Here is an 18,859-nt window from a genome sequence, read left to right as displayed (position 1 = left end):
TATTTAATTAAGCCTTGAAACTAAAACGTAGAATCATAGAGTAACTTATACTAGAGCGGTACTGTCATAGTAAATTTTGCAACCCCAGTAAATTCACTGCCATCTGTCGACACACTTTAAAACTAAAAATGAAGATTTATTAAAATACGATAAAATGTATTTAAATATGGATAAATGATTTTTTTATTTGCATTAATTATTTTTATATGATTTTGACCCATGTTCTTTCACTGGTATGCGTTAAAATTATAAATAACAAACGAAACAGTCAACGCCCTCTATACGAGTGTAGGCCAAAACTAGTGGCGCCATCTGATCGAGAATCAAATTTTCTTGATTTTCGAGGCACGTTTTTTCCTTAGACTGTATCCATCTAGTGGAATAATAAAATGGCCAAGCAAACTAGCTAACAAAGTACTAACTAACTACTTACTTACTAACTATAACTATGTACTTACTACTTAATATACTTAATAATTTTTCACCCAATATTAATTATGTCATATGCGTAAAAATTGGACTGGCTCAAGTTTAGGAATTTGACAGATTTGCAGTAGCTTCAAATTTGATTGGTTAACAGTTTAATAGTCGCTATGTAGTCTATGTACATTATAGAACGATTTACCGTCATGATATGCCATATTTATCGTCAAAACATTTTCATTTGCGGTCGTTTTGGCGCTAGTGTATACGTGGTGTGCTGAGATTTGGTTGTGATTCTTTAGTTCCGAATTTGGCCGCGCGCTGGGTTAAGTTGGTATTGAATGCGCATGCGTTAGGGCATGCGCCGGGGCAGTGGCGCGCGCGCTCCGCTACTGGGGACATCTGGCGGGGAAAATATGATACGTTTAGTGCAAAGTGGATTGTATCTTATAGTTTAGTGCGAATTATCAGTTTTGTGAAAAATAGTTCGAAGTGTGCTATGGAAACGGTAAGTGTTTAGTATTTTTTGCAGGGTATGAAAATTTGATAAATAAGTGGATGTAAATAATGAAATAACTTTTTAATATCTATATCTTGCTCATAATTGAGAGGATATTTTTTATTTTGATGACTACGTCGGCAAACAATGAGAGATTAAATGACTACCAAGAAGAAGAAGAAGAAGAAAGTAATTACAAATTGACTGGGTGAAAAATCTATTGATACTAAAACAAAAGAAATTTATTTTATCTAGATTCTAGAAGTCTGACAGTCCTAGTATTTTAAGGACTTGGAAACAGACAGACTTTAAAACCGATTTAAAAAACTTTAGAAGTATTTTTAATTTCAGGTTTAATATTTAAAAAAATATTATTTCCTTTTTTCACGACCGGTCTGGCCTGGCCTAGTGGGTTCGAATCCCGGTAAGGGAATTTATTTGTGTGATGAGCACAGATATTTGTTCCTGAGGCATGGGTGTTTTTTTATGTATTTAAGTATTTACATATTATATATAGATCGTTGTCTGAGTACCTATAACACAAGCCTCCTTGGGCTTACCGTGGGACTTAGTCAATCTATGTAAGAATGTCCTATTATATTTATTATTCTTTTATTTATTTATTTATTATTCGGAATTATTTGCAACGAAATTATTAACCAAGTTACCAAAAAATAAAATTATTTAGCAGTACTTTAAGTAGCTGTATATGATGCAACTGTGCCTCGTGAACTTGTTGTTTTCATCTATTTTTACTTTCTTTGTTCGATCGATTGTTCTTAAATTTTGCACTGTTAAACAATGCGTGTATATAATCTCACCCACCGCTGTTTTACGCAGTTTTTTCTTACAAATAAACTCTAAATACTAACAATTCGTTGTTATATTATGGTTTTTCATCAGGTTCAGGCGAGTTACGCAAGAAAATGAAATGATGCTTGCATTTTACTAATACGGTGAAAAACGATTTCACCACACCAATGTGAGAAAAATATTAACTGTAAAACTTTGCAAATAGATTAGGTCATTCAAAAAAAAGTCAATTCTGCCATCCAGCCAACACGAGGAAACAACTCAAAATTTTAATCGTATTACAGTTGTAAAATATTCAGCCAAACTTATTCAGCGGTTTTTGGGTTTCCCTTAAAAGGGCCTCTTCCCTTCTCAGTCTGGGAGGAGCAATGTTACATAGGACCGGGAGCCAGTAAGTTGGTGTGGGAAGAATGGTGCCTGAAATGCATCTCATCAACTTGTTGAGTTCCACGTCGACTCGGTCCGTGTGCGCACTTTCCAGCCACACCGGTGAGCAGTAATCGGCAGTACCTTGTCACAGTGACAATAGTATATATGGGGTCCCTTTGTTTGACATAATTATTGAAAGTCATAATGTAATGATTGTCATATTATCATTAGTCATAATTCTGAAACCGTTAACTTTTTAGGATTTTCCTCGGGTTATCCTATAGATAGGTTAGGCTGGGTTAGGTTTGTTTTATGGCAATCCTGAAAAGTTACGCGTTCCTGAGAAAAACCAAATTATGACTAATGATAATATGACAATCATTACATTATGACTTTTAATAATTATGTCAAACAATGGAGACCCGTATATTGTGGACCCTAGCGATCATACTGATTTTCACTCTCGCAAGGTACGAAATGGTACTGAAATTAATTTATTTAACCGTAGTGTACGGTACACAACGTGTAGTTTGGTTCCGCAGCGAAGCGCGACGAAGAAATATCATGAGTTTGATGAGTTGCAGTTTACTCTCGTAAACACACAAACAAACATGACTGAGTTTGTTTTAAATGGCGATCAACAATCATAAAGGCCTCCACATTTAGTGCGTGAATCACACAGCGAAAATTTCACGTGAGTGTAAAGCTGATCCACATTATTCGCAACTTGATATTGCGTCTTGTTCTCATATTTTTAACAATTGTTTTGCCTCAAAACAAATAGATACCTAAATTATGCAGACGTGTGGTTTAAACCCCTGATCTTTAAGGATGACTCACGTTAGACCGAGCCGTGTCCGGGCCGGAGCTTCCGGCGTTAACTTTTCTATGACATGACAGGTGATCACGTGATGCTTTCCATAGAAAACGAAGCGCCGGAAGCTTCGGCCCGGTCTAACGTGAGTCATCCTTTATATTTATTTTCTCAGAACTACTTACATAATATACCTATTTAATGTGAGTTACTCTTCGGTAATGGAACATCGTGAATAAACCTGCATACAGGTACGAAGAAAAAACGTGAATGCGTGATATCCTAATCCGCATATAGCGTGGGGACTACAGGATGGCTAAAAATAAGTTCATTCCCGTTGCCAGGGAGGTTTTGGGATTATACTGAGCAACTTTTACTATGGGACCAACTACGAAATCGCGAAAAAAAAATTACCCTCCCATAGAAAATGGACAAACCTGTTTCATAAACAGCCAATTTTTTTTCGCGATGTCAGGGTTGGTCCCATAGTAGAAGTTGCTCAGTATAATCCCAAAACCTCCCTGGCAACGGGAATGCACTTATTTTTTAGCCACCGTGAATAGTTATAGCCCAAACCCTCTCTTATGGCTTATGCGCATATGGGACATATATAGGATAGTGATGATACAGGATGACTCACACTAGAATAGTCCGGGTCCGGGCTGGGACAGCATAGAAAATGAAGTCTGACGCCCCGGCCCCAAACAGGACCTCTCTAACGCGAATCATCCTTAATATTGCTAAAGTGGACCCAAGACTCTTTTAAGGCAACCACATGTGTGTCATCCTGATGACACAAGTACCGTAAAATGGGGTGAGTAGGAGCAAAACTGACATTCAAACCTCGATAACATTTTTTTTACATATGCAAACTGAATGGTATATATAATAAGTGTTCCGGACGTTTGTATTTTAGTTTTTATTTTATTTTGGGTAGTTCCATTTCATAGCTTTGATGATAAACAGGAAAACCCACCTCACCCCGTAGTCCCACGTAATTGGGGTGAGATGGGTTTTCATACAAAGGTGATTTTGGAAGATTGTTGGATCAATTTTTTATTATTATGAGTATTACTAAATTGGAATACATTATTTTTGTAGCAGTAGCCTTAAAAACCCATCTCACCCCCCTTTCAATCGTTATCTCCCCATTTATAACCCAACTCTCCCCGCGAACCCCATTTTACGGTACTCGGTAAACCACATAAAATAATGTGAAAATGAAAAGATAATGGTAGATTGGTTTGTTTACGTTTTCGGCCGTTGGCACTGACCCTGACTTTGATAATGTGTATTTATGTAACTAGGTAGTTTTTTGTATATTATGACGTTGCACATACAGTACAAATACCTTGACCTTTGAACCTGGTTATTGATTAACTTTGCAATCTGAATTGTTTTTATTATTGTCAATTTAACCCTTAAATCGACAAGGAATAAAAATAAAATAAAAAGCTATTTATAAAAGTTTTGATAAAAACATATGTCAAGTATGTTGGAAGTTGGCAGGTTCGGCGAAAATTAATGAAATAGCCGCTTAATAAAAATTAAATAAAATAAAATTCATTTATTTCAGACAATAATTGAGTCCATATTTCTTAAATTAATATTTAATAAAATTTAAAATTTAAATTACAATTAAAACAAAATTTAAATTTAAATTCAAGTTAAAAAAAAAATAACAAAACAAATTAATGTAGTGATTTATTAACACGTAACAATTAAACAGAGTTAACAAAAATAAATAAATCCTTAAAGTAAAAATTATAAACTAACCTTAAAAACTACATAAAACTACAACTAATACAATTAAAATTAATACAATTAAAATTAAAATTTCTAATGAAAAGGCGTCATAGTATAGTGCATCAAACTTTAGAGCTAATCATTCAAGAGCGTCTAGCCTTTCAAAGATTGCATACACTCGAATAGTTCGAACAAGTGCCACCGTGACCGGGTGACCTAAAGGCGTTAGCCACAACTCTTTTGTGGCTAACGCCTTTACAGTTTGGTCACTTTTTCTTCAGAACATATTTCTAATAATAGTTTTGAATGATTCACGGTTAGTTTCACTAGACTTATATTGACCGGGATATGGACCGTGAACAAGATGCATGTAACTAATATCGGGAGCTCAAAAACAATACAAAAGGTAATCATGGTCCATATCTCCGGTCAATATAAGTCATATACTTTAATTACAAATACAAAAAAAAAATACAAACATTTATTTCGTTACCAGGCATAGATGAACTATAGGATAAAGGATGACTCACGTTAGACCGGGCCGTGACCGGGCCGGAGCTTCCGGCGCTTCGTTTTCTATGGAAAGCATCACGTGATCACCTGTCATGTCATAGAAAAGTAAGCGCCGGAAGCTCCGGCCCGGTCACGGCCCGGTCTAACGTGAGTCATCCTTAAAACAATTGGTTTCATTTACAAATATGACAATTTGGTTAGCAGTAGCCCTCACACTAGGTGAAGCCTGTGTTGTGAGGACTAGGAAATTCAGTAGATTTATCAATAAGATGATGCGAAAAAAATACAGATAAAATACGAGTAATTCCGCGAATAGGCCAGTCAAATTAAATTTTTAAGGAATTAATTCCCAGCAAGTTAGAAATACCTTCATTTGGCTCTAAATCAGTGTAATCCAAGTTTGCTCCATTCTAGGAGTTGTGGAATTTTTTTTGCTCTTTTTCAGTTTTTTGCTTGTAGTTCAAAAACGACACGTAGTCAGATTGTAATAAATGATTAGATTAGATTAGATTAGATTAATTTATTTCTTATTGGGAATTACATGATATCTAACAATGTCACAATGTATCTAAATAACATGAACTCACAAAAAGATCGTCTAATTGTAAAAAATAATAATTCAGTAAAATAATTAAAAAATAAATAAAAACAAACAAATCATAACAAAATAAAAAATTAAAAGTCAAATACAGTGAGATAAAATGTCAGAAAGTAATGATAGTTATACTAAACACAATGTCAAAAATTATCTCTTCTGAGTATAAATAAGCGGTCAAAATATATATAGGTATATTGCTAGGGCACCCTAGTTAATATAATGTCAGAATTAATAATAGTATTGCAAAGTCAAATTAAAATAAAATTCTAATTAACAAAGTAACTAAAACAATAAGAAATAAAAAACAACAATAGAACATAAAAATAACAATGTCAGATTAAATTATTATAGAAAAAATATTATACATTTTAATCGCGTTTCAAGTTTGTGTATTCTTTAACAGAATACAGCGATTTTGTTAATAACATTTCTTTGAGTCGGCGTCCAAAATATCATCAGAGGTTTGTGGCCGCTACTTTGAATTTCTTTTTTAGGGTTCCGTACCCAAAGGGTAAAAACGGGTCCCTATTACTAAGACTCCGCTGTCCGTCTGTCCGTCTGTCATCAGGCTGTATCTCATGAACCGTGATAGCTAGACAGTTGAAATTTTCACAGATGATGTATTTCCGTTGGCGCTATAACAACAAATACTAAAAACAGAATAATATAAATATTTAAGTGGGGCTCCCATACAACAAACGTGATTTTTTTGCTGTTTTTTTCCGTAATGGTACGGAACCCTTCGTGCGTCCGACTCGCACTTGGCCGGTCCTTTTTATGAAATCGTGTTAAAATCCAAACTTTTTTTCACCAGTGTCTGATCCACAAAGACTTGCTGGTAGTGACATTGTAATTGATGGCGGATTCCTTCTACATCGAGTGATTTTGTCAATCCAAGGTAAATTGTATCTTCCTAGGCTCTCAAAATTTATGCACACATCCTGGGATGGCGCAAACTCGGATTACACGCATTTAGGACCAAATGAAGGTATTAATAGTTATTTGTTATACAAGGGAGCAAAGTTGTATTTTACCCGCGAGTGTAGAATTGAAACACGAGCAAGCGAAAGGATTCTATAGTTGAACCACGAGCGAAGCGAGTGGTTCTAAAATAAAATCCTGAGCGTAGCGAGTGTTTCAATACACGAGAAGTAAAATACATATTTGCACCCGTGTGTAACACAAAACTTTTCACCTCACTATAGCGAGGAAAGTGCAACATCCACAGGCGTTAGATCATCTTCATCACTGGAATCACTCATTTTTTTAAGATATTATAACAAAAAACTCTGGAGATTCTGTATTTTTACGTGAGAAGTTTTTAAGTAAAAAATTTGTTGACAATGTTGACATTTCTGACGTATGAAATATCAATGATGCGTTTTGAAATTGCATCGACAACTTGTGCGTTCAGAATTATATTTAACATCATTATTAAAAAAACAAACGTTTCTTATGGAACTTTAAGGTTTATGACATAAAATCATTAAATAAAGCTAAATTTGATATTTTTTATTAGATTCTCAAACAATTTGTTTAATGATAATTAATATCGAACGAACCATTATTATGAGCGTTTTACGTTTTGTTATCTGTCAAGCTACTTAAACACGCTCCATCCAAAGTCAAATTACTTTCCCCACTAGTGGATAAAATGCGTTTTTCCCCGCTTGTTTTAAAGGATAAAAGACAACTTTCCGAGCTAGTGAGGGGAAAAATGATTTCCAGCTTGCTGGTGCTGGGAATTAATTCTTAAAACGCATTTTTTGGATCCCATTTAACTGGCCTATAGAAAGCTAATGCCGGTTCAAATTCGGCTTGATCACTATTTTATATGACATCTATTTCCATATATTTTACAGTACCTACCTGATTTATCAGTCATTGCACAAAACAGTTCTAGTAATTGCAATCTAAACATGATAAGTAGCTGCAAATGCCAGTAATCGTGATAATGCCGTGGAGACAGTTATTGTTTGCCAACGCGGACGCTTCCGGCTCCGCACAATGCGCCTGAGCTGTTTAGGCAGCTGTTAGACCAACGGCGAGAGGGCGACTATTTTCGCGCAAGAATGTAGGTATACTACAAACAGAAAAGGAATTAAATTTAACAGTTCAGCCATCACATTAACAATTCCTGTAAACTAAAACCTAACTTATAAAGAAAAAATAATTATATATATAACAATTCAAGTCTTGGAGACCCTTTACATCTCTGGATAATTTGATGATCTTTTTTATTATTATATACATTTAATCTCTGACACCTAGAGACTTTTACATATCTAAACAATTTTAGTATTTCTGTTATTTGTAGTTTTTATTACTTTTTTTTCTTGTGTAATTTAACATTTATATTTATGTAATAATTTTTTGTAATTTTGGGTTAATTTTATTGTTTGTAAAAATTGACATGTAAAAGTGCCCCTGTGGCCTATTTGATGAATAAATGTTTGATGTTGATGTTGAAACATTTAGTGCTAGTTGCACCATCCGCTCTTGACAGACTGATCGTGATCAACGTCACCCGGCGCGCCGCGGCGGTTTACTATGAAACTTTCCATACAATAAAATTTTGCGAACTCTTTAACGATGACAAACAGTTTGGTGCAACCGACGCGAACGCGAAGCGGCGCGGCGCGGCGCGGAGTTAATCAATCCTTTGATATTTGGTGCAACCGACACAGAGTTAATCAATCCTTTGATACCTATAGAAGTGTCCTACGTGGACGATCTCGTTGCGAACGCGAACGCTTTGGGCCTGCCGCGCCGCGCCGCGCCGCGCCGCTTCGCGTTCACGAGTGTTCGCTTACGTAAGACGCAGCACAGTAAATGTTGTTCCTACTTATTAATAGTCGTAATTTTCTTATCAATGCGTAGTGCAAGTAGTAAGAACATGAAAGTTTAATAACATTCTGAGATAAATGTGCTTGTGGAAAATGGAAAATCAATTATTTTTATTTTACCGATGAACATAAATGATGTGCTTCTAACAATCATTTTATTCCTTACCTACCTACTATTGATTTCACGACGATATTTATCTTTTCATTAATTATCAATCAAAATCACACGCAACATGTTATTAAGGTTAATTAAATCTTATTTTTATATTACTAACCTTTTATTAATCAGTTACAACTATTTTTCAAATAATTAGAAATATTTAATTTTTATGTAATTATGTACGTATGACGACTCAAATATTTAATTTATAAGTTTTTTGCATATTTTTTGTTAAATATTTCTAAAATAAGTTAGATATTTAGAGCAGCTACGCGACTGCCGATGCCGGTGACAAACGTGAAGTGATTATCCATGCGAGTTTTTTCTTCGTAGTCGTATGATTTTTATAAGTTTTAGCCACTAGAAACAAGTGGTCAACGATATTAAAATAAAATATTAATTTGCAAATATAAATATTAATTAATAGAAATAGAATATTAAGAATAGAGATGCAAATATTAATTTGCATCTCTATTCTTCACACGGGATGTACCATCGTCCACACTAAAGTGTAGTTCAATAGAAAAGACAAATAATGTAGATAATATGACAGATTTTAATGGCATTTGACGTATATTTTCATTGAAATATGAATAATTAACCATTTAGTTATATTACTATAGAGAATCCATACCAAACAATGTAATTATCGCAATCGCAACCTGTACCACGCGACCAAAACGTCGTAAGCGTCGAGAAATTCATGGCGCTTACGCGTTTAGGTCGCGAGACTCAAGCTCCGCTTCTATGGTTTGTTGTCAAAACAACAAAACTCATGGCACAAAATACTGGTTCTCTGTGCCGGTTCTAGCCGGTAGTAATAATAGTTTAATGTAATTAACATATGTTTTAATTAGCAATTGATATAAATAAAAGGTTTGAGTATATAAACAGTTGATACAGTCGCCATTAGACATATCGGAGCGGCCAAGGTGATCAAAAATATCTGAACACGCACCTAGCGCCTTGACAATAGAGCCGTGTTCAGATATTTGTGAGCACCTCGGCCGCCCCGATATATCTGATGGCGACTGTACAATCATGGTTGTCCCCAAAAAGTGCGAGATTACGAAGAAAAGAACGTAAATTAGTGTTTAGGTAAATTATTTGCCCTTTCTATTGAACTCCACTTAAACTATTTAAGTGACATTTCGTCAACCTTATTCCAAAGGGCTAAGGTCCACCAACGTTCAATTAAAATTGTTGATATTTTCTTCATAGTTTTCTTAGTAACAACTAGCTGTCACGTGCGTAGAGGGTCAGCTGATAGCTCAATACAAACAACGCACATTATCGTCAAAGCAATAAGTTTCAATTATCAACAATACCTGAAATACGTAACGGCGTAAACTGTATTAATTTCAATGGCGGATACATCCTTTTGAGATTGAGAGGCGCGGACGCGTGTGCATACTGTGGTATCATCAAAGTTTGTCTGCATTTTACACTCGCTATTAAATACTTATATCGCCGACAGAAAACTATGGTGTAACATGGAGGAGGCCTACGTCCAAAAATGGACAAACCCACATAAAATACTAGTCAGTAAAACTTAGTTTTAATTTCTTTTCTCTGTAACTTTTTAAAAATAATATGTATGTAAACTAAATTTTTTGTGTATAAGTATACTTGGGAAATAAAGGCTTTGATTATTATTATTTATTATTATTAAATACTTTAACTGTCGATATACATTCATATAATCACGCCTATTTCCCGGAGGGGTAGGCAGAGACCACGGATTTCCACTTGCTACGATCCTGACATACCTCTTTCGCTTCCTTCACTTTCATAACATTCCTCATACACGCTCGCCGGTTTAGGGTGCTCTTGACCTGGCCTTTCTTCAGGATTTCCCCGATCTGATCAGAGAAAGTCCGCCGAGGTCTGCCCCTTCCAACTCCCGTTTCTATCTCTCCCTTATACACTGTACCTGTCGATATGATTAGTCTCCCCTATACCTGTCGATATGTATTACAATAGGCACTTTAGGCACGAATTCACTCATTCATTATGTATAATACATAATTACGATTCTTGTGATATAGCCATATGAGTATGACAGAGAGACGGTGAAACCGACATACAGGTGGACAGCAATTATGCTTAGTAATAGGGTTCTGTTTGATACCAATAATTGGGTAAGGAACTCTAACAAAGCTCAAAGTCAAACTGCAATAAAAAAACCGGCCAAATGCGAGTCGGACTCGCGTTCCAAGGGTTCCGTACATTACACAATTTAAACAATGTATTTTTTATGTGAAACGTGAGTGAAATGTCTTTAAAAAACCCTTAGGGGTTGGACCAAAAACTAAGTAATTAAGTCTGACTCATGCTTGACTCCAATTTCTAATAGGTTTTCCTGTAATTTATAGGTAAAGATCCATTTTGTGTATTTTCTTCAAAATTTTAGGCCCAGTAGTTTCGGAGATAAAGGGCGGGGAATGGTCATTTTTTGCCTATTTTTTTGAATAACTTCTAAATTATTTATCCTAATATTATAAAAAAATATATTTGATATTCTCACAATGAGCTCTTTCATTTGATATATAACACGATATAGTTTGAAAAACTTTATTTTTTAATTTTCTCATTTACCCCCCAAAAGTGGCCCCATGTTTAAAATTCATTTGTTTACGTTACATGTCCGTCTTTGGGTCACAAACTTACATATGTATACCAAATTTCAACTTAATTGGTCCAGTAGTTTCGGAGAAAATAGGCTGTGACAGACGGACAGACAGACAGACGCACGAGTGTTCCTATAAGGGTTCCGTACGGATACGGTCGGGTACGGAACCCTAAAAGTGTGTAAAAACAACTGGTATCTTGTTGTTAAGTCGACGTCAAATACATGTTTACATATTTCGTCTTATTACAAATAAGTAAGATGCAAAAGTGTAAAGCATTGCGATACAGCGAGGAAATGCCGTAAGCATCCTTGGTACAATGCCTCAAAAGCCTATTTTAAATTTAAGCTAGTTATTAAATTCGTTTACGTAGTACCACTGCATATATCTTGTATGGAAATAAAGAGTATTAAAAGAGTAAATATATGTGACGTTTTCAACCAAAAGGTACCACATTGTCGGTTGTCGATAAGGTTGATTTGTAATTGAAGCTATATGGAAATAGCGCCTTACTGACAAGCGACAATAAGTCCCTTTTTAGTTGAAAATGGCACATATCTTTGACATAGACTGTACAAACACATAGACTGTGTTATTTAACCATCGACCAAATATAGGGGTCTCGGCCCCGAATTCGATTTCGTACTTTTTGGCGTCGAGACCCTTGGCCCGTGGGGTCAGAACGCGTCTACACTATTTTTAGAAATTATCTTATATAGCAAACGCCACCGGTGATTGTAGAGCAGCTTCCTCGCACAAAGAATAAGTATTACGTTACAGCGAGGAAACGCTGCCAGCATCTACGGCACCATGCCGCAGGGAAATAGTCCTTAGTTATTTATTTTAAGATTAGTTTTATTTATTTTTATATTCAGTTTTTAAGTTTTATAGTTTAGTTATTTAATTATGTTATTAAGTTTGTAAGTAATTTGTCTGTTCATTTTATTGTGTTTAACCAAGAATCACAAGCAATGAATGACTCTACCGATAAGACTAAAATAGACTCCTCAATCTACACGGTGCCGCTTTTAGTTTTAATCAATACCGTAAAATGGGGTGAGTAGGGTTCGCACGGAGAGTTGGGTTATCAATGGGGAGAGAAGGATTGAAAGGGGGGTGAGCTGGGTTTTTAAGGCTACTGCTACAAAAATAATGTATTCCAATTTAAAATGGAGCTATAGTAATATTCATAATTAAAAAAAACCAACAATCTTCCAAAATCACCTTTGTATGAAAACCCATCTCACCCCAATTACGAGGGACTACGGGGTGAGGAGAGGCCGCGGAAAACCACGAGCAAGCTACACACAACAACTGAAAGCGAAAGCAAATGTCGTGTCTTACAGGGACCTAAAGAACCTGGCCGAGGACCGAGAAAACTGGCGCATACTCCACCGACAAGAGCCATGCTCTTAAATTATGAATGAACGGGGTGAGGTGGGTTTTCCTGTTTATCGTCAAAGCTATGAAATGGAACTACCCAAAATAAAATAAAAACTAAAATACAAACGTCCGGAACACTTATTTTATATATATGTTTGCATATATGTATAAATAAAATGTTATCGAGGTTTGAATGTCAGTTTTGCCCCTACTCACCCCATTTTACGGTATTAATTTTCGCTGAACATTCATGGGGTCAAATCGATAGGTCTTAAGGTCATTTCTTTCATTTGCTCCATACCGAACGCGACACTTTGGCTTAAATGTCGATAAATCAGTCATATTATGATCAATCAATATGGATATGTAAATATAAACGTCCGGAAACTGGTCTAGTTTACATAGCCCCAATAATCCATAATATTCTTATCTGAACACGGACTGCAAAATTAGCACATTATCGGACTTAAATAAATATTGTTTTTTTTTTTTTTACTTTATGGTGTCCCACTGCTGGGCAAAGGCCTCTCCCCTTGTCTTCCACGACTCCCGATATAGTGCCTCCTCCGGCCAGTTGTTGAGAAAGGTGTCTAGGTCGTCCCGCCATCTCCGTCTGGGAATGCCGGGTCCGCGCCCCTCTTCTGGCATCCATTTGGTGGCTATGCTAGCCCATCTGTCTGGATGCATGCGGCAGACATTTGAGCCTAGCAGTCTTCTCACCGACGTCAGCAATGCGGGTTTTTGCGCGCAGCGTGGTGTTAAATATTGTAAATAAATAAATATTATAGGACATTCTTACACAGATTGGCTAAGTCCCACGGTAAGCTCAAGGAGGCTTGTGTTATGGGTACTCAGACAACGATATGTATTCGGACCATCTTAAAACAGGGAAAACAACGCTGTTATTATGTTTTAGATCATTACACCTGTCATAATGCGTGTCAAATCAAACTGTCGTTATCGCAGGAATGCGAGGAGCGTCACGTCTCAAACACGATCGGACTGGTGTTTTAAAAGGTCGCGAGTTCGAATCTCGCTGGCTGCGATGATTTTTAATAGTAAAAAAAAAACAAATTAAATAATCTGGAGGTATATTATATATAGGCCTATAGGACCTTCTTTAGGTAGGTACTAAATCTATATCTAGATTTGACTTCACTTGGACCATAGCTTACGTCGCACTCTTATGTTGTTATGGTGTTATGTTGTTGTTAGATTCACTCAATAAAGAATATGTTGTTGTAAGATTCACTCAATAAAGAATATGTTGTTGTTAGATTCACTCAATAAAGAATATATACAATTTCGAGCACTGTGATGAGCAATACACAAAAATATAAGTCCAAGTCTTAGAGGATGTAACCAAACGGAGTAGCCATTAACAGGCGTTCCCCTCTGTCGTAAATAGTTGTCCAATGGTCATACACAAAGTAATATATATGTATGTTTATTTAATTATAGTATGTATAAGTAGTATGTATATGTAAGTTTATTTTCGGTATGTGTATTATTTATCGCTATATTTTTTGTTTTAAGTTACCTATTCTGCTTTTTTTTATTCAATGCCTGCACCTATCACTGTTTCTGTTTAGCCTGGTGGTTGACTGGTAGAGAATGCCTTTAGGCATTAAGTCCGCCATTTGTACTTTATTTGTTATATTGTGCAATAACGTTTAAAATAAAAATAAAAATACACAATGTATACTGACGTTTATCTGACATGGCTATTTTTACGTTCCCCTCCCCCGTAAAAAGGCAGACTTTTTTGTACAGAAAATTACAGACAGGACGTCCCCGTTTGGTTATATTATCTAAGACTTGGACTTATGTTTTTGTGTATTGCTCAGCACAGTGATCAAAATTATATATATTTTTATTGAGTGAATCTTACAACAACATAAGCTATAGTGGGACATAAAATAGTAGAAATTAAATAAAATTTAACAAAAAAAATCATACTAAATTGTTGCCATGTTGCATTTTACGTTAAAAATGTGACAGTTACGTAGGAAGTGGCGCCCTCAATAATTTTCTACAATTTCTTTTCTATATATTACTGGTCAGGCTTTAAGGCCGTTCCATCGATTTGCCGCTATCACTGTCACATTTCGCAAGAAATAACGGGAAAGATCATGCGCGCCAAGTGTCAATTTTGATCGAATTTTGTCGATTTTTATTTATTTTAAAAACATTTCCTTAGAATATCGAAATTCGAAAGATATGAAATTACTACTTAAGTTAAGATTGTTTTTTCTTCTTTTTTTGTTTATAGTATCACATTATAAATAACCGAGTAAAGTTTGAATAAAAGTCCGAGTTAGAGGTTACTTTGGGAATTAATTGTATCGAGCGAAGTATTTTAAATCGTGTATCAGAAGCTATGTTATTACAGATAATATAGTCAAGAACTAGTATATATTTTTTACGAATATCAGCGCCTCTTAGAAAAACATGATCATAAAAGGAGATTTTTCGCCTTCCGGCTCAGGGAACCGCCTTAAACAAAATTGACGTTTACGATTTAAGGCACATCTATCACACAATAGAACAATGAATAATATTGTAATAATTTGTACAATCTAGATACATTATTAAGGTACCGTTTTTATTCAGACTGCACCAACATTACCGCTGCGGTATCTTGAGAGGCTTTCTACCATCCGCTACGCGTAGAACCTCTACGCGGCGCCTACGCAAGGTCCGTGCTGCTGCTCTATAGCCATACCAAGAGTTGATACTTCAGCCACTGCGTAAACTCGATCGCAATCCATCTCGCTCATACATTGGTGCGATAAAGGGAATGCGATCAGTCAAATGAGACTCCCCACGTGTATATCATCACACGTCATGTTATTTGCGTCTACAATAATATATTTTTCCTTATTATAATATTTTAAAGCTTACGGTATTTTGCTTACGTTACAATGGTATAAGGAAAATTGGAGATGAACTTGCAGCACCGGATCGCCGCTGCCTGGCTGAAATGGCGGGAAGTGACTGGCGTTACCTGTGATCGGAGGATGCCCGTGAAGCTTAAGGGCCTAGTATATAAGAGCATAATACGACCGGTTCTAACCTAAGGGAGTGAAACATGGGCTATGACGCAGAGCCATGCCCGGTCCGTCCAAGTCGCCGAAATGAAGATGCTTCGGTGGATGTGCGGAGTAACGAGGCTTGATAAGATACGCAACGAGCACGTTCGCGGTAGCCTCGGAGTACGTGATATCGCCGATAAGCTACAAGAGAGTCGACTGAGATGGTTTGGACACGTGAAAAGAAGACCTCCTGATTACATCGGGAATGTTGCTATGGATCTGAACATTGCTGGGTCCAGAGGAAGAGGAAGACCGAAGATGAGATGGGCAGATACCATAGCAAAAGACATGAGGGCCTGCGACGTTTCAGTAGACGACACGTCCGATCGTGCGAAGTGGAGAGAAAAGACAAGAAAAGCAGACCCCACAATCAGATGGGAATAATAATTGCTAAGGAGAGAGAGACAATGGTATAAGGAAGGAATCCGTAAGGATTTCATCGTGAAGTCGTTTAATGTATTAGTGTATGCTAGACTGAGATACAGTGAGGTCACTGATGGACATTCGACATTCGATCTTACGTCGTCTAGTGATCCCATCATAGACATAGTATGTACAAGTAGTTATAGACGCGCCACCGTGCGACCGGGGGTAAGAGAAAGAATATTCATATAAAATTTGGGCAGCATAGGATTTTAAACTCTTACAAATTTCGGTATTTCGCCATCGCCTCCTAACTATGATGCCACCCGGTCGGTGATAAGGACAAAGCATGGCACTATTTTCTCTTTCCTCTTATAGGAATCGCAATAAGACTGTCTTTCTCTATCAAAGAGTGTGAGAACAAAATTTTAAACAGAAGTATATTTTCCGAGTAATGAGATAAAAGTTTAAAACCTTACGGCCATATATTCCGTCGCAAGATTCGCGCGGCACGCCATATCTTTTGTTTCCTTCTAATTTCCAGGCTTTTCGCCCCTTTTTAATGTGACAATAATCTTGTTAAATGGACGGGGAAAGAGCTACTAGTAAAACAAATAATTAATAATTCAAAACGTGTAATTTATGTCATTTTATCGTTTGACATACAAAAAGCATTTTAAACTATACCGTTTGAATCCTTCTTACATTTCAATTAAAAATATTTTAACAAAAAAATAAAATATTAAATAACACTAAACCGATAATAATGTGATTGAATTCCTTAATGCATTAAACCAAATCATAATCACCTGAACTTGTATAAAATATTTTTTTGTTATATAATTATAAAACCCGTGAAGGTATGCGACGATAAATATTATGTGTACATTCTTGAATTCATCGATATGTCGGCTACCGATCGTAAAGTTCCTGTGTAATGTTTTGTCGGCACATTAAACCAATAGATGGGTAGGATAGGTTCGTTAGTTTGCTTTACATGCCCGAAGGGCAAGTTGTCCAGAAATAGGAGCCCCGCTTAGCGGGGCTCCGTTGACTCAAGGATCGAGAAAATGATTTTCATGTTTCGCCTAGGAATTTCATGATCTGGCGGATATTATGGTCGGCCGCCGACATACAATAAAATACATAATAATGTGGCAATATAATTAGGGGCCCGATTCAGATTAAACAACTTGTTATGGTTTTGAATTACGATATAATATATTATATTATGTCCATATCTACGATATTTTCATACGACCTTGAAGATCGTCTTTGTATGTATGTATTTATAAACTCTTTATTGTACAAAACACAGAACACAAATATGGCACAGAAATAGATAGTACAAAGGCGAACTTATCTTTTTATGGGATTTCTTCCAGTTAACCTTTGAGTAGATGAGAATTGATGAAGAACTGTAGACAAATATAGCACTGCGTACAATAGACTAGAGGAAAGTCAATAAATTTATAAAAGAGGGCGAAAATAAATAAAATAAGATAAAAATTAGAAGTAACATAAAAATTAGAAGTAACTTTTACTTTGGTAAATGGCCTGCATCTTACGCTAGATTTTCTCTTAAATTTACATGCACCAATCAGCTTGATCGATCTTCAACCTCTCCCTTATTACTTAGGCAATAAAGTTTTCATTTGCATTTGCATTTCCAAAATTTGCATTTTGATCTTGTTATTTTTTATTTTTTATTATTTTATAAATACGTTTACACGACTTTACAGTAAACCAATACGTCATGAAACTAACACATAACAACATAGAATCATTACATTAAGTATTACATTACATTTCACACACGGATAACAAACATTACGTTACACTCGAGGGCCTAGCGTCCATCACCTCACAGAACCTCAAGCATTCGTTTCTCACAGCCACCCATCGCCATGCAATCAAATCGCATTCCGGTGCTGACGCCAAGAGCGCATTAAGTAGAGAGAGAGCGCGCGGCAGTGGCGAGTTTCTTCGCGACACAGTTCGCGCAGCCGGCACAGCTAAAAGAACGCGTCTCCGCGGCCTGAGATTTATTCTGGAGACATCTGGAACAAACAGTCGCACGAGGCGGCTCACAAGTTCCGGACAATCTGACTCTCCGCGCAGTGTTCGACACGCAGTAGATAGCAAACTAAAGGTCCGTCTGACTTCTAATGAATTGTATCCAAGGGTTCCCAAGAGATACTTGGTTGGATACAGGAACGGGTAGTACCCATAAATCTTCTTGTACAAAAACCTTAGGAAAGCTTTTTGCACTTTCTCCAGCAGTAACGCGTAAGTTGATTCATACGGTAACCATGCGATCGACGAAGCCTCTAACTTGCTTCTCACCAAGGCGTTATAAACTAGCTTAATAGCCAGTGGATCGTTAAAGTTACGCAAGTTACGGATTACAAAGCCCAGTCTTCGATAGCAGTCGGTCGCAAGTGACACTATGTGCTCGTGGAATGGTTATGAATCAATCACCAGGTAAATACCGATTGAAACATAATAGGTAGGTATGCTCTTATAGCGAAAGACGTACACGGCTATATTACGTATCCTAGACGTCACAAGATTACCAGACTTAGCATGTTCCTTCTTTGTGACCTA

The 18,859-nt window shown here is 36.3% G+C and overlaps 1 protein-coding gene across 2 annotated transcripts in view; it reads left to right on the top strand.

Annotated features, from left to right (window-relative positions):
* The first annotated feature begins 688 nt into the window (after positions 1 to 688).
* LOC134744587 (organic cation transporter protein-like) overlaps positions 689 to 18,859 on the top strand; it is a 48,286-nt gene continuing 30,115 nt past the window's right edge. For both annotated transcript variants that reach the window (XR_010128097.1, XM_063678444.1), the window contains exon 1: positions 689 to 931. The gene's annotated coding sequence lies outside the window, so the exon portion shown is untranslated. The remainder of the gene's footprint in view (positions 932 to 18,859) is intronic.

The sequence above is a fragment of the Cydia strobilella genome, chromosome 10, assembly GCF_947568885.1.
Source record: "Cydia strobilella chromosome 10, ilCydStro3.1, whole genome shotgun sequence".
NCBI lineage: Eukaryota > Metazoa > Arthropoda > Insecta > Lepidoptera > Tortricidae > Cydia > Cydia strobilella.
Note: the sequence above shows the minus strand (reverse complement) of the source record. Positions and strands in the feature narration are given on the sequence as shown.